Raw genomic sequence first — 17,933 nt, forward strand, 5'->3', positions numbered from 1 at the left:
TAGAAATAGCAAGACTAGCAGGACAAGAAAGAGAAAAGGTCATATGATCCCATAAAGATAGGCAGACTATAGACCACGGTAATAAATCTCTCATTTATTTTAGTAAAATGGGAGGCAACTGGACAGTTGTGAGTATAGTAACACGATGTATGGAAGGAAAGGGCAGAAGCAATAATGCAGGCTAAAGCTGATGGTGACAGGGATCAAGTTGATAGCAAGTGGAGATGCTAATAGGATCTACTGATAGACTGAGTGCAGAGTATCAGAGGATGATGCCTCTATTTTTCTCATGGGCAACTGGATAATTATTAATGTGGCCTGGGGATGATAGACAAGAGTTCAGCTTTCTATGGTTCAGTTTAAACTGCCTAACTAGTAGCCCAGGTGGCTCGGTGGTTTAGCACCACCTTCAGCCCAGGGTGTGATCCTGGAGACCCAGGATCGAGTCCCGCATTGGGCTCCCTGCATGGAGCCTGCTTCTCCCTCTGCCTGTGTCTCTGCTTCTATCTCTCTCTGTGTGTCTCTCATGAATAAATTAATAAAATCTTTTAAAAAATAAAATAAAATAGGGCAGTGCAGTGGCACAGCGGTTTAGTGCCGGCTGCAGCCCAGGGCGTGATCCCGGAGACCCTGGATCTAGTCCCACTTCGGGCTCTGCATAGAGCCTGCTTCTCCCTCTGCCTGTGCCTCTGCCTCTGTGTGTGTGTGTGTGTGTGTGTCTTTCATGAATAAATAAAATTAAAAAAAAAAAGATCTAATGGATTTGGCCAATGGGAAATAATTGGTGACACTGATAAGGAACCAGGTGGAATATCTGAAGCAAAACTCAGATTAAAGTGGGTTCAGGGGGATCCCTGGGTGGCACAGCGGTTTGGCACCTGCCTTTGGCCCAGGGCGCGATCCTGGAGACCCGGGATCGAATCCCACGTCAGGCTCCCGGTGCATGGAGCCTGCTTCTCCCTCTGCCTGTGTCTCTGCCTCTCTCTCTCTCTCTGTGACTATCCTAAATAAATAAATAAAATATTTAAAAAAAAAAATAAAGTGGGTTCAGGAAAGAATGGATGGGCCAATGGAGACAACGAGTACAGATAACTCTGCTGAGAAGTTTGCTATAAAGGGACCTATGTGATCACCGGTGCTCCTGGTGGGAGGAAATCACTCATTTTTTCCCTCTTGAAAACATAAATGGAGAACGTCTTATATGAAGGTCTGATCCTATTTTTCCTTGTTTTTTTAAAGGTTTATTTATTTATATATATATATTTTTAAAGATTTTATTTATTTATTCATTCATGAAAGACATAGAGAGAGAGGCAGAGACATAGGCAGAGGGAGAAGCAGGCTCCATGCAAGGAGCCCGATGTGGGACTCGATCCCGGGACTCCAGGATCACACCCTGGGCTGAAGGCAGGCGCCAAACCTCTGAGCCACCCAGGGATCCCTGGTTTATTTATTTATATTAAAGAGAGACAGAGCATGCATACACAGAGGGTAGGGGCAGAGGGGAAGAATCCTTTTTTTAAAAAAAAAAAAGTTTATTTCAGAGAGAGAGTGTGTGCGAGCTGGGAGTATGGGCAGAGGAAGAAGGGGAGCAGACTCCCCACTGAGTGAGGAGCCTAAGGCAGGGCTCCATCTCTGGACCCTGAGATCACAACCTGAGCGAAAACCAAGAGTCAGACACTCAACTGACTGAGCCACCTAGGCACCCCTAGGGAGAGAGAATCCTTAAGCAGGCTCCATGCTAAGCACAGAGCCCAACTTGGGGCTCCATCCCACAACACGGAGATCACAGTATGAGCCAAAACCAAGAGTCAGACACTCAACCAGCTGCACCACCCAGGTGCACCTCCTTGGATTTTTGCCATACCTGCTCAGTAACAGCAGGTGTTGTTATTTGAGGGACACAGGCCAAAGTATTTTAGAATTATACTTATGAAAGGGTACCATACCAAAGCAGAACATTCTTTCCAGGACAACTAGAAACTATCAAAGTTTAGTTTCACTAGTGATTACTTAAACAAATACTTTCCTTCTGCTCAAATTGTTTTTTGAAGTAATCTCCAACTTCTTGCATTTCTAATGAAATAATATTGTTAAAAACTTACCATTTCTCCAAACTATAGAACATCTTTACTTTCTATGTGCAATCTGAGATATTTTTTTCCTTCTAAATTTGTCTTCTGCAGCAAAAGTCATCAGAAATAAGATTTTTTAATTAAGATTTTATTTATTTATTCATGAGAGGCAGAGACACAGGCATAGGGAGTAGCAGTCTCCCTGTGGGGATCCCAATGCGGAACTTGATCCCAGAACCCTGAGATCACAACCTGAGCCAAAGGCAGACGCTCAACCACTGAGCCACCCAGGCACCCAGAAACAACTTTATTTTATAAGGCATATAAAAAATTCAGCCTTTAGTCTAGAAACATAATTGAAGATCTGAATTGAGGAATATCAGAGATTCCAGTTCTGGTCCTGATTTCAAAATGCCAAAAGGATGCTTTAAAACGGAGGGATCAAACAATACAACTGGACATACTCCCAGAGTTCCAGTAAGTGCATCTCTCTAGGCAAGAGGTTTTGTATTCTGGCTTTCAGAATATCTGAGACTCAGACCATAAAGAGTAGCTATTCCAACATTTCAGGCTCTCGCTGTTTGCTGCTTCTCTCTCAAGCTCCTCTCCTTCCTGCCCTCACTTTCTTGCTTTTTCTGTTTCTGTTTTCTCCCTCTTTTCTTCTTTCTTACTGATGTTTCTCTTTTCCATTAAGTAGAAAGTAATAGGGGCGTCTGGGTGGCTCAGTAATTGAGCATCTGCCTTTGCTCAGGTTGTGATCCCGGGGTCCAGGGATTGAGTCCTGCATCGGGCTCCCCACTGGGAGCCTGCTTCTCCTTTTGCCTAGGTCTCTGCTTCTCTCTGTATCTCTCATGAATAAATAAATAAAATTTTTTTTTAATTTTTATTTATTTATGATAGTTACATCAGAGAGAGAGAGAGAGGCAGAGACATAGGCAGAGGGAGAAGCAGGCTCCATGCACCGGGAGCCCGACATGGGATTCGATCCCGGGTCTCCAGGATCGCGCCCTGGGCCAAAGGCAGGCGCTAAACCGCTGCGCCACCCAGGGATCCCAATAAATAAAATTTTTATAAAAGAAGTAGAAATTAACATATTTTTGGATCACTGGATGTCCTCCTTTTTAAAACACCAGAGCATTCTATTTTCTCAATACATTTTCCTTAGTTCTTTGGCTTCAGAATAATACTCTCCATGACCACTTGAAGATTAAACCAGTTTTGTAACTTTGTAAGGTTACATTCTAAAAGTGCTTATGACAGGGGTGCCTGGGTGGCTCAGTCAGTCAGGCGTCTGATTCTTGGTTTTGGTTCAGGTCGTGATCTCAGGGTCATGAGATCGAGCCCAGTGTTGGGCTCCATGCTCATTGGGGAATCTGCTTGAGATTCTCTCTCTCTCCTTCTGCCCTGTCCTGCCTCAAGATAATCTTTTTAAAAGTGTTTTTCTAAAGTCACCAAAAAAAGGGCTGTTTTTTTTTTGTTTTGTTTTGTTTGTTTTTTTTACTTGTATGTGAGCAACCATTTATTGTTCTTCGGTGGACTTACTGCCCTTTATAAAAATGAATTTCCTCCTTTAAAAGAACTGGTTTTTATAATCCTATCTGCTTAAAAGTTCTAAATCCATTTCATAATCCTAAGTGACAGGTCTGCCTATCTAGCCCACTTTTTCACTGTTTTTGATAGTTGCTTTTGAGCCTGGGTGAGACAATATTTCCTAAGTGACTTTAGAGTCCTCTAATCAAAATACAACTTCAGAGTCTCTATTTTTCCAACCTGTCCTTTGATTGCTATATTGGTGCTGATACAGTCATAGGCATCCATCCAGATCTTCATTTCACAGACATTTCCTGAGCATCCATTTTGCACCCAAGGCTACAGTTATTAAAACAAGCAAGACACAGTGTTCCTTACCCTAAAGTCTACTGAAGGAATAGTAAAAGAAAAAAAAAAACAAAAACAAAAACAAAAAACTGTTACTCACTACAGACCTATTAGAATGGCCAAAATCTAAAAAATAAAAATAAAAAAATAGAATGGCCAAAATCTGGAACACTGACAACAACAAATTATAAAGAGGATGTTGGAGCAACAGAAACGATCATTCGTTGCTGGTGGGAACACAAAGTGGTACAACCACTTTGGAAGACAGTTTGGTGATTTTTTAAAAGCTAAACATATTCTTACTATACCAATCAGCAATCATGCTTGCTGGTATTGACCCAAAGAAGTAAAAAACATAGGTCTACACAAAAATCTGAGCATGGATGTTCATAGCAGTTTCATTCATAACTGCCAAAACTTGGAAGCAACCCAAACTGTCTTTCAAGTAAGTAAACAGATAAACAAACTATGGTACATCCAGACAATGGAATATTATTCAGTGCTAAAAAGAAATGAGTTATCAACCCGTGAAAAGACATGGAGAAACCTTAAATGCCTATCACTTAAAGAAGCCAATCTGAAAGGGCAACATACTATATGACTCCAACTATATGACATTCTGCAAAGCCAAAAGTATGAAGACAATAAAAAGATCAGTGGTTCCTAGGGGTTGGGATGAATAGGCAGAGCACAGAGGATATTTAAGGCAGTGAAAACACTCTGTATGATACTATTATAGAATAGTATATAATACTAGTATAGTATATAATAGTATAAAGAGTGTATACATGTCATTATACATCTGCTTAAACACATAGAATGTACAACATCAAGAGTAAATCCTAATGTAAACTATGGACTTTGAGTGATAAAGATGTGTTAATGTAGGTTCATCAATTTTAACAAATGTACCATTCTTGTGTGGGATATTGAAAATTGGAGAGGCTATCCATATGTGGGAGCAGAGGGTAGATGGGAAATTTCTGTACCTTCCTCTTTATTTTCCTATGAACCTCAAAAATTAGTCTTTTAAAAATCAAATTATAAAAACTTAGAGTTAAATAAATTATAATACAAGCAAAATTAATAAAGTGTGAGTCTTCTCTCAGGATACTGGTAGAAATATAAAATGGTACAATCTTATTTTGGAGGTTGTACAGCTAAGATTACTAGCTGTCTCATAATATTCATCTCCTTCAGTAGTAATGGAGCCCCCAGGGTTTAGCAGGACACATGGCCACACAAAATGAAGACTACATTTCTGAACACCTTTTCAGGTACATGTGACATATGCTTAAGTTCTAGCCCAAGAGATATAAATGGAGTGTTATCTCTAATCTCTAGGTCACACCTTTCCTTTTTTTTTTTTTTTTTAATTTAAATTCAATATAGTGTATTATTAGTTTCAGGGGTAGATTTAGTGAATCATCAGTTGCATATAACACCCAGTGCTCCTTACATCACATGCCCTCCTTAATGCCTATCACCCAGTTACCCCATTCCCCCCACTCACCTCTTTGGGTCATACCTTTTAAAAGAATGGACATTTTCTCCCCTTCCCTTTCCTCCTTTCTCTAACTTGCTGCTTAGAATATGGTTTTGGTAGAGGCACCTGGGTGGCTCAGTTGGTTAAGGACTTTGGCTCAGGTCCTGGGATTGAGCCCCATGTCAGCCTCTGTGCTCAGTAGGATGTCTGCTCCTCCCTCTGTCCCTCCCCCTGCTTCTGTGCTTTCTCTCTCTCTCTCTCAAATAACTAAATAAAATCTTTTTTAAAATCTTTTTAAAAAGAATATGGTCTCCTGGGCAGCCCGGGTGGCTCAGAGGTTTAGTGCCCCCTCAGCCCAGGGTGTGATCCTGGAGACCTGGGATTGAGTCCCACTTCGGACTCCCTGCATGGAGCCTGCTTCTCCCTCTGCCTGTGTCTCTGCCTCTCTCTCTCTCTCTCTCTCTCTCTCTCTCTCTGTGTGTGTGTCTCATGAATAAATAAATGAAATATTAACAAAAAAATATATGGTTTTGGTAGTGAGCCACTTTTGATCAAATAGATGAGGGAAACATCCTAGGTGTGGCAGAACGAGTTTGGAGAAGCCCAGGGTTCTTGACCTCATGCAATAAAGCTGCATTTTCTTCCTGAGACCTGGATTAGCTACCTTGAGACAGTCATATGAGAGCAAAATAAACCACTTTTTTATTTAAGCAGAACCTATAACCTAATTAGAGGAGTATTTAGCATTGTATATTAAAATGTTATTTATTTTTTAAGATTTTATTTATTTATTCATGAGAGACACACAGAGAGGATGGGAGGGGAGAATATACTGAACCACTCCATTTGCAAATATTATAATCACAAAATGCTGAAGTTGAAACTTTTACAGTGACCAAAAAATCATTTGGATTTCCCCCTCTGAGGCCTTAGAAGTCCTTACAGTGGTAAACAAGAGGATCCAAGGGCTGTAGGACTCTCTATGGCCCTCTGGAGGTTCTGCTCATAATAACTGCTCTTGTGAACCACAGCACTTCCCACTACCACAAGCCCCTGCCTCAATGTTCTGAATGATACTGTGATGATGCACTCACATATCTCTAATCATATGTAACTTCTCCTTTTCCAGATATCGACAGTTCACCCCACATGATTTTGGTTATTTGCAGGATACCCTGAAGTTCAAGTTTCCTCTCAATAAATCAGTACTAATTCTGTCAAAAATATACAGTCTTTCCTGCAAAAGTGCTAGATAAAGCAGATGGCTGATTCCATAATTAGTAATTAATCACTGCTGGATGAGCAAAGTCAAACATACCCAGGGAAAGGAACACTACTTGTAATAGGATCATGCCTTTAGAATATGGCTTTGTCTTCCTTTGCCTTAGCATCCAGGGGAAAATTAGAATGACTAATACCTCCTACCCCCCAACTCCACTACATTCCTTAGTAGTAGGTGGGCTGCTCTTCAGAAGCTCCTAGGCCCACTTGATTCTATTGATAGTTACTGCCAAAAAACAAGATATGTGTACAAATTTACACGCAAAATCACGTACTTGGCTTCTACCATTTATCACTATGGCTTAAAAATAAATGAGAAAACAGAGACCAGAGAAATTCAATGATTTTTCCCATAATCTCATTTCATTCCAGTTTAGGTCTTTAACTACTGCTTTAATTTTTAATTTTTCTGCTTTGCAAAGACTTGACTGTTTTTTCCAAATTTGACCTTTTGCCATCAGATTTGACCTTGTTTCCTTTCTTTCTGCCATCTAGATTAGCTTCCATACCCCAAACTAAACTTGCCTCTTTTTTATCATACTTCCTAACAAAATCCCAACTCTCAGGGCTCCCCTGTGCCTGTCACTGCGCAGGTGAGTGCTGATGCAACAAGTCCCACAACAGATTAGTTCCATGATAAATTTCTAACATTCCTTTTTATATAAATCCACAGTACTATCAAAAACAGTATTGTGCTCACTTCAGCAGCACATATACTAAAATTGGAACAATACAGAGATTAGCATGGCCCCTGTGCAAGGATGACACGCAAATTCGTGAAGCATTCCATATTTTTATGGAACCTGCTTCTCCCTCTGCCTGTGTCTCCCCCCCCCCGTGTCTCTCATGAATAAATAAATAAAATCTTTTTTTAATAAATAAAATCTTTAAAAAAAAGAACACTATTAACTGTCTCTGTTCAATTTTATTTCATTATTGAGAACAATTAAAACATTTTTCTGATATCTTCAATTCTTTCACATCCCCTCTCCTCCAACCTCAGCACATGACCTTGCCTCTTCAAAAACAAAATTAAGCCATCGGATGGAAATTCCCTCATCTTCCTGATTCCACATTTTCCCTATATCCTCTCCTCCTTCCCTCCTGCTATCATAAAGGAAGTATATTTCCTATTATCTAAGATAAAACACTTCTTCTGTGTTTTTGGATTCTCACCCTGCTCAGATTATTAGAAATCTTACAATTTAATTTTTTTCTTCTCTTCAATATCTTCAACATACATAAGATGTATGTACGGATATATGTCTCAGCCAGATATATCCCATTAGCATTCAAACATACTTACCTCTCCTTAAATTTAAGAGATTTAAACTCTCTTGCCCCCATATTTGCCTCCAGCTACTGCTCCAAAACTTCTTCACAGCCAAACTTCTAGAAAGAGTTATCTGTAGTTGCTATTTTCTCCAGATGCCCCTACTCACTCTTTATAACTCCATTTTCTTCTAGTTTTTTTCCTTCATCCCACTACCAATTCATGACTCTCTTAAAACAGGTCCGACCAGAGTAACTAAAGACCTTCATGTTACTGAATCAATATTTTTTATTCCAATTTTGTTTCTTTTAGTGGTGTTCGCCTGTTTACCACCATCCTTGAAACCTATTCTCTTGGCTTTTCTGACAACAACATCCCAGTTTTCCTTCCATCTCTCTGGCTACTCTTTTCATTTTTAGGCTTATTCTTTACTTATCCTAATATTATACATCAGAGTTCTTTGAGGCCCTCATTTCTTCTGACTCTATGTTCTCCCTAGGTAGAACACTCTCACACCTTCCATTACCATCAATATGACAATGACTTTCAAACATATATCTCTCATCCAACCTAGTGCGCTAAGCTCCAGACTTGTGTATCTAATTGCTTTCTTAAGATAATCACTTGGAAGTCTCAAACACACCTCCAATGCAAAATGCCAAATACCAAAATCATAATCTTCCATCTGAAAATGGGTCCTCTTGTCAGAGGTGTAGTAGCTGTAAGGTGCAGTAGTTCCATCTGACTAGTTAGCAGCAGTGTACATTCAACAGTACAAGCCAGAAACCAGTCACCCTAGACACCTGACATTACATCTCCCATGTCCAATCCATAATCAAATTGTTTTCAAACATCCCTTGAAACAACTTATATCCATCTATATCCCTCCCATGCCAGTCCTTTTATCACTCTCATACTAGTCCAAATTACCATGATAATTTGCCTGGACTATTACAATAGCTTTTTTTTTTTTTTTTTAATCTGTATTTAGCTTTTAACCATCACTACTGTGCACTAACAAACTTTTTTTTTTAAGTAATCTCTATGCCCAGCCTGGGGCTTGAACTCATGACCTCAAGATCAAGAGTCACATGCTGTACAGACTAAGCCATTCAGGGGCCCCTATAATAGCTTTTTAATACATCTCCTTGAATTTACTTTGGCCCCACTCTATTTCTACATTACAGGTAGAGTGCCTTTCTTCTGTTTTGCAAGTGAAAATCTGATTATACAACTGCCCCGCTAAAAATTCTTCATGGCTTCCTCTTTATCTTGGGATAAAAATAAAAATTGTTTACTTGGTCCTAAAGGTCCTAAATATTGTGGCATCTGACTACTTCTAGAGACACTTTTTACACACTCTTCTATTTTGCACTCTGTACTCTTACCACAGGACCTGTGCACATGCTCCTCCATCTGCCTGGAATATTTATCTCTCTCTCTATCACTTATGGTTAACTGTAAGGCCCATGAGAGTAGGAACTGCTTCTGCTTTTATATTAGCATAATGCCTATTACAAAGTAGGCAATAAATATTTGGTGAATGAATGAATGAATGAACTGATATGGGTTTAAGAGTATAAACTAGTTATTTCCAAAGGTCATCTTATTTTGGAAAGCTGACAGACTCCTGATCCAAAATAAATTTATCAGTGCTTTATCATGGTACCTTGATACTTCCCACATTAGTCACCAAAGGATTCTTCTCAATAATATTTTTGAGCTATGCAAATAACAAACCAGTACTTGTCAAAAAACAGCTGAAGAAGAAAGTCTATCTTCCCTAGGACAATGATAAATTCCACTTATGCAGATCATCTTAAAATATCCAGGTAATCCTTCCATACACGATTTAAAAACACTGATAGACAATGTAATAGTTTTGAAATAGTTTTCTCTGTTTCAAAGAACATGAATACACATGGGGATTATGAATACTCAAAACATTAATGTAACCTATCATCACTTTCCTTTCCTCTATTTCCAGTACCAAATAGTAGCATAACTTAACAAATTTTACTGTCCTTAAATGGAAACATAGGAGTCATCCTAGATTCCTTTTACTCATTTATCTTCAATCACCATTTCATACATATACACAATATCATAAAGATTCCATTCTCTAAATACCTTAGGGGTCCATCCATATCACTCTATCTTTACTACCACAACCCTAATCTAGCCCTTAACATCTCTTGACTGATCAACTGCAATAACCTCCTGATGCATTTCCATCTTTTAATAAGCGAGATTCATGTCATTTTCCATGCTGTAGTCAGTGTGACCTTTTCAAAACACAAATATGTCCATTCAAACGCTTTCACTACCTTCGCATCACCCTACAGAATGATTTATAGTAATAGCTCATAAATCAATGCACTCATACTGTGCCAGTGCTTCCGAAAGCATTTTATGGCATTAATTCACATAATCCTCATCACAGCATTATGAGATAGGTATTGATGTCATCCCATTTTACCAATAAGGAAAGTGAGGCACAGAGAAGCTAAATGATTATCGCATGACCTCATAGCTGGTAAGTGATAGAAGCAGATTCAAAGCCAGGCAAGTGTCATTCCAGAATTTGGGCCCTAACCTCTATGCTGTATTGCCTCTTATAAAGTACACCTCTTTTGTTGGGAAAACTGGACAGCCACATGCAGAATGAAACTGGACCAATCTCTTATACCATACACAAAGATAAACTCAAAATGGTTGAAAGATCTATGTGAGACAAGAATCCATCAAAATACTAGAGAAGAACACAAGCAACACCCTTTTTGAACTTGGCCACAGCAACTTCTTGCAAGATACATCTCTGAAGGCAAGGGAAACAAAAGCAAAAATGAACTATTGGGACTTCATCAAGATAAAAAGCTTCTGCACAGCGAAGGAAACAATCAACAAAACTACAAGACAACCTACAGAATGGGAAAAGATATTTGCAAATGACCTATCAGATAAAGGGCTAGTATCCAAGATCTATAAAGAACTTACCAAACTCAGCAACCAAGAAGCAAACAATCCAGTCATGAAATAAGCAGAAGACATGAATAGACATTTCTCCAAAGAAGACTTACACATGGCCAACAAGCACGTAACAAAATCCTCCATATCACTTGCCATCAGGGAGATACAAATCAAAACCACAATGAAATACCACCTCACACAAGTGAGAATGGCTAAAATTAATAAGACAGGAAACAACAAATGTTGGAGAGGATGTGGAGAAAAGGGAACCCTCTTGCACTGTTGGTGAGAATGCAAACTGGTACAACCACTCTGGAAAACAGTGTGGAGGTTCCTCAAGAAGTTAAATAGATATACCCTATGACACAGCAATTGCACTACTGGATATTTACCCCAAAGATACTAATGTAGTGAAATACCAGGACACTTGCACCCCAATGTTTATAGCAGCAATATCCACAATAGCCAAACTATAGAATGAGCCACGATGTCCTTCAACAGATGAATGGATAAAGAAGATGTGGTATATATATATATATATATATATATATATATATATATATATAATATATTATATATTAATAAATAATATACTATATTATATATATACACAATGGAATATTACTCAGCTATCAGAAAGGACGAATACCCACCATTTGCTTTGACATGGATGGAACTAGAGGGTATTATGCTGAGTGAAACAAGTCAATTGGAGGATAATTATCATATGGTTTCATTCATATATGGAATATAAGAAATACTGAAAGGGATTATAAGGGAAATGAGGGAAACTGAGTGGGGAAAAATTAGAGAGGAAGATAAACCATGAGAGACCCCTAACTCTGGGAAACAAAGGATTGTGGAAAGGGAGGTGGGTGGGGGGATGGGGTAACTGGGTGACAGGCACTGAGGAGGGCACTTGATGGGATAAGCACTGGGTGTTATACTATATGTTGGTAAATTGAATTTAAATAAAATTTTTTTTTAATAAAAAAATAGGAAAAAATAAAGTATACCTCTTTAGCATGGCAATCAACACTTTTCATTATCTGGACCTTACCAACACTTTCAGTCTCATTTCCTACATGTAGATCTTAAAAAGTGGGGTCTTGTTTTATCTCTAAACTTTTGTCCATGTAGGTCCCCTGATACTAATATTGTTTTACCCAGGCTAGTCATGGATTACTCCTAGTCACTGAGATTCAGCTCAGGTAGCAGCACTTCCCTCTACATATTTTCTGAATACACCTTCTCCCAGACTACACTGAGAGTTACATCTGCACTCTCTACTGAAATATTAGGAAATGAAATTCCACAATAGATTAAAAAGCACTCACAATTTAATGAAGGGAAGAGACTCATAAATAGACATATATATGGCAACATATTTTGAGATAATTATGTGTGTTTTGCTCAAAGATTTTTGCTTCTCCCTCCCATTTCAAGAAGATAACCAGGCTTTTTTATTTTCCTTATCTCTCCCAAGAGGGCTCCTCCTCCCCTGTTGCCAAGACTAAAAGCAGTTCTGCACACAGACATACCTTCCTAGCTTTTGTATTGTCAAAACTCAAGCTCATAGGTGAGATTATGCTTAGGAGTGCCAATGCAGGTCTCAAGAAGACAGATGAAATTTCTTTTAGGGTATTCAGGAGGGAAAGGAACATAAGCTTTAAACAAAAGGAAAGAAGTCAGGGGTCAGGTAGGGGTTAGAGGTAGCAGGGAGAACAGCTCAACAGTTGATGGTAGCAGCCTAGGAACAGGCAAAAGTTCAGACGAATTTTAATGAGTGTGCTGGGCCTTAGACACAGGGGACCCAATCATAGCAATGATTCAGTCCCCCAAGCATTCCATAGAAGCAGCCGCAGCAAACCTGAAAGGGCCATCCCTGGCTGAGACAAAAAGGGCCTCTCTAGTATTTTGGTCTCGGTATATTTGCATAACCTGGTAGGAAGCTCAAGTATTTTTTTAAAGACTTTATTTATTTATTCATGAGAGGCAGAGACATAGGCAGAAGCAGGCTCCATGCAGGGAGCCCGACGTGGGACTCGATCCCTGGTCTCCAGGATCGCACCCTGGGCCAAAGGCAGGCGCTAAACCGCTAAGTCACCCAGGGATCCCCAGGAGGCTCAAGTATTAACTGAAATTGCATATCTTACTTTCTTGACAGAATGCTGAATACAGGGTAGCTTAAAGGACATATTAAAATGTGAAATTTCTTGCATACCAAGGTTGCAGACTAATTTCATATTAACTTCAGTTATAATAAGGTGTAAATTCTAGGAGAGAGGAAAGCACTTAGAAGCACAGAGGAAAGCACTTAGAAGCACATCTACAAGAGGCTTGGTTTGGCTGCAGTGTAGGAGGTACTAGGTGTGCTTTCTGAGCCATGTTAAAATACTCTGGACTTAATACTGATGGTAGTAAGTGGTACTAACAGGAAACAGTATTGAGGAAAAGTACTGAAGTAGAAGATTTCAAGGAAAAGGTATTAAAAAGCCAAGTGCCTCAGATGCCAACAGACATGGCATGGGGGAAAGTAAGACAAGAACTGCAATGTGTCTGCTGTACTTGGAAATAAGGAGTAATTAGTAATCGATTGAGTGGCTCAGTGTTTGAGCATCTGCCTTTGGCTCAGGTCGTGATCCCAAGGTCCTGGGATCAAGTCCCACATCCGGCTCCCTGCAGGGAGCCTGCTTCTCCCTCTGCCTATGTCTCTGCCTCTCTCTCTGTGGCTCTCATGAATAAATAAAAAAAATCTTAAGAAAACTTAAAAAAGGGCAGCCCGGGTGGCTCAGCAGTTTAGCACTGCCTTCAGCACAGGGCCTGATCCTGGAGACCTGGGATCCCTGCATGGAGCCTGCTTCTCCTTCTGACTGTGTCTCTGCCTCTCCTTCTCTCTCTCTCTGTGTCTCTCATGAATAAATAAATAAATCTTTAAAAAAAAAAGAATTAGCGATTTTGGTAAAGGTGGCTATATGTATGGACCACTTTTTATTGGAGCTTAGTTGTATGGGTTGTGCTAGTCTTGGTTGTACAGAGAAGGGTTAAGAAAATGTATCTTTTTTTTTCTTTGCTGAGAAAAGAACCCATGCAGAGGAAGAGACTAAAAGACAGAAGAGAAAGGGAATAATTACGTAAAGAGATCTCTGAAAAAGCAAGAGGTCAGCATGTAATCTAAAACAAAAGTGGAGGGGATCCCTGGGTGGCTCAGCAGTTTGGTGCCTGCCTTTGGCCCAGGGCGCGATCCTGGAGTCCCAGGATCGAGTCCCACGTCAGGCTCCCGGCATGGAGCCTGCTTCTCCCTCTGCCTGTGTCTCTGCCTCTCTCTCTCTCTCTATGTCTATCATAAATAAATAAATAAATCTTTAAAAAAATAAATAAAAAAATAAAACAAAAGTGGAAACACTGAATTTGGACAGAGACAAGAAAAAAGCATGGATGAAGACAAAAATTGATATGTCTATAAAAGATAGTGAGGTGGGTGCATAAGAGGTTTGGGTGCACATGATGGCATTTATTTTCTGTGTTTTCACAGAAAACAGGAGGAGGTAGGAGACAAGCTTACCTCCTGAAAATAAATATGTAGTAGCTGAATAGAAGGCTCAGAGGGAGAGCAGAAAGTTTGCAGTAGCCACCAAAGAGGGTGTAAAAGAACTGAGGGAAATCCAGATGACTCGGAGTAAAGACATGTAGAAGGATGATCTGGTTAGTACCTATTCATTCTTCAGATTTCAGCTCAGATGTTGCTTGCTGAGAAAAGTTTAAATGAGGCCCCTGTTATTGCTGTATGAGCACTATATTTCCGTTAAAGACCTGTAATGGTTTTAACCTTATACTAACTTGTGGGATTATCAAGTTAATTTCTATTCCAACTTAACCAACTGAGCCACCTGGGTGCCCTCATTTTTAACATTTCTATTGCCTTTCACAACATTAGTAGTGATCAAGACATTTGGCTCATTTTACAGATAAAGAAACTAAAAGCAAGATTGTTTAGTCCTTAGTTTATTATTCTCTGCTCAAAATAATCATCATCATAATTTTATGCAATTTACCTATGTCTTAAACTCTCTGAATTTAATAAAATTTGCATAAAAATCAGCTGGTAAATCCCCTCTATTCATGTCACAGTTTCATATACCCTCATACATATTAAACAAAGAAAGTGAATCTGGAAATATACAAAGTGACTGCAGTGTGTAAAAGTGATCGTCAGATTTAAGTGTTAACTATGTATTTTTTCCAGAAGAAAACAAGCATCAAATGTATAAGATGCTAGTTCATTTCAGAGCGAAAGCAATGAAAATTAGAAATTTTATTTTAATGACTCTACTATAGACGTATATAATCATGATATACAAATAAATGAAAATGATCACATACAGAAGATATGCATGTTTCATAAATCAGATCTAATATCATATAAAACATAGTAAGTCATTCATTTTGGAGGAGTTCTATGGTTATTTCTGAGCTTAAGAGATAAAAGTTGCTGCAAAGTAGAGAATTCTCTTTTGGAATGCCTGAGTGGTTCAACAGTTGAGTGCCTGCCTTTGGCTCAGGGCATGATCCCAGATTCCAGGGTTCAAGTCCCACATCAGGCTCCTTGTATGGAGTCTGCTTCTCCCTCTGCCTGTGTCTCTCATGAATAAATAAAATATTTTAAAAAGAGAGAGAGAATTCTCATTTATAGGAAAAAGCCACATAGAAAATAATGTAATGTACACTAGGTATATTATATAAGACTGATGAATCACTGACCTCTACCTCTGAAGCTAATACATTATATGTTAATTAATTTAATTTAAATAATAAAAGAGGAAAAGTTTTAAAAAGAAAAGAATTTCAGAAAACTTCTTAACTCTAAAATGCAATTATCCTTATCATTTCCAAAGGACCAGTTTTGCTTATAAGAGGTAATACTTTTAGAGGAAATAAAGGCCAATAAGAAAACAACTAGAAATTAAAAGCAATAATGTTATTCATACTGATTACCCAGCATCTATTAATTGGCTGCATACAAAAAATGCAGTATTTCCTCAAATTAGTATATATCAAGTCAAACATTTTTCCATGACATTTATGAGCCTATTTTCTATTTAGAAAATTTTAACTATTTCTTTTTAAAGTAAATTACCTCTCATCCCCACACTTCCTCCCCCAAACTTCAGTTCCAGACTTACTGTGAGTGAATAATGTATCCAGTTACAATCAAATTCTTCTGAAATCTGTCTCAATGAACAGCTTCTTAGCTTAATGGATTTTAAATGACCTAAGAAATGAAGTCTTTATGTAGGAGGAGCTCTGGTTTATCCATGGAATGTACTGTCATGAGAAAATTTGCATTCAAAGCAGGTCAGCATTCAAGGTTATATTTGTCAAAAGATTCAGAGGAAATCACAAGTTCATCTGAGTGATTTTCTTTCCCTTTTAATTAGTTCCTGATATGGCATTTTCAGTATGCCAATGTTATCTTACTATGTGACTCACCACATTGGGAATTAAAAGATAATCCAAAGGTAAGTATGTGATTGCCAGGTCTATGCTGTTTCTTCAGAGTGTACTATCCAAAGTACTTCACTGTTTTGAGTTTCAAATACCTTAAGTATGAAAAAGAGTCATAAATGGATAGGGAATCTGGAAACCTGGGTTCTACTTTAGGTTTTCCCTCCCACAATCAGCTAGGTGGCCTTGGGCAATTTCCATAAATTCTTTAGGCCTCAGTTTCAAAACATTTATTAAATGGAACTTCAGAAGTCATCTAGTCTAACCTTCAATTCTAAGCAAAAATTGCCTCTGCATTTCACTAATAGATGGTCAGTTTCTCATATGTAAAATTAGCAGCTAGAACTAAATGATGTCTTAAGTTTCTGATTTCTAAAATCCTTAGTGTTGGAACGCCTGGGTGGTTCGGCGGTTGGGTGTCTGCCTTCTGCTCAAGGCTTGATCCTGGAGTCCGGGGATCGAGTCCTGAATCAGGCTCCTTGCACAGGGCCTGCTTCTCCCTCTGCCTGTGTCTCTGCCTGCCTCTCTCTGTCTCTCTCTGTCTCTCATGAATAAATAAATAAAATCTTTTAAAAAAATAAATAAATAAATAAAATCCTTAGTGTTGGGGGGGTCGGCAAAAAAAAAAATAATAATAAAATAAAATACTTAGTGTTGTAATTAAAATTCAGTCATTGTCATGTATGTGGGGTTTTTTTCCCCGTTGAAAGTTTATCAAATATATCGTTACGTAACGAAACAAGATTTTATTTCAGCCCAGGTAAAAGTAAATAAAGAAATTTAAATCACCATCAAATTGCCCCTCAATATTCAAGTCTCTGCAGGGTAATCTCCATGTCCAGGAGCCATGCAAAGCCATAAGAAGCTGGAACACTTTGGATGCTTTTCTAAAGTATATGACATGGTGTCAGGTACTTATTCCAAAATACAAGTAAATTGAGATTGAATCCAGTCTATATATCACCTAATATTCCACTGGTTAAAAAGCATCTTCCTCAGTTCAAAACACAGGTACAGACTTGATAAATTCTCTCAGATACCAAAGATACATTTTACAATTAATATGTGAACAAACAAATAAAAGGCAAGGGGTCTAAATGAAGAGAAGACCGTGGACACAGTCTTCTATTCTTTTTTCTAAAGATTTTATTTATTTATTCATGAGAGACACAGAGAGAGAGAAAGAGAGAGAGAGAGAGAGGCAGAGACACAGGCAAAGGGAGAAGCAGGCTCTACACAGGGAGCCCAATGCGGGACTTGATCCTGGGACCCCAGGATCACACCCTGGGCCCAAGGCAGGTGCCAAACTACTGAGCCACCCAGGCGTCCCCAGGCTTCTCTTCATTATTAACTTTATCTTTAATTCTAAGATTTTTAAAAAATTTTTATTCACTGCATAGTTGATCCTTCACCCTAAATTGAAATGGTCAGGTGGGAAGAAATTGAGCATTGTTTAGAGAGTTTG

General features: G+C 38.7%; 2 protein-coding genes and 1 non-coding gene across 4 annotated transcripts in view; 1 reads left to right on the plus strand and 2 right to left on the minus strand.

The window, feature by feature from the left end:
- Positions 1-16,236, minus strand: part of IL13RA2 (interleukin 13 receptor subunit alpha 2) — a 106,731-nt gene extending 90,495 nt beyond the window's left edge. Inside the window, exon 1 of the mRNA XM_035712366.2 lies at positions 16,147-16,236. The gene's annotated coding sequence lies outside the window, so the exon portion shown is untranslated. The remainder of the gene's footprint in view (positions 1-16,146) is intronic.
- Positions 1-17,933, minus strand: part of LRCH2 (leucine rich repeats and calponin homology domain containing 2) — a 215,062-nt gene that overhangs the window by 3,748 nt on the left and 193,381 nt on the right. The gene's annotated exons all lie outside the window — the stretch shown is intronic.
- Positions 7,413-7,516, plus strand: LOC112649571 (U6 spliceosomal RNA). Its single transcript, XR_003129632.1, has one exon. It is a non-coding gene; the product is annotated as a U6 spliceosomal RNA (small nuclear RNA).

Source organism: Canis lupus, chromosome X (genome assembly GCF_003254725.2).
Source record: "Canis lupus dingo isolate Sandy chromosome X, ASM325472v2, whole genome shotgun sequence".
NCBI lineage: Eukaryota > Metazoa > Chordata > Mammalia > Carnivora > Canidae > Canis > Canis lupus.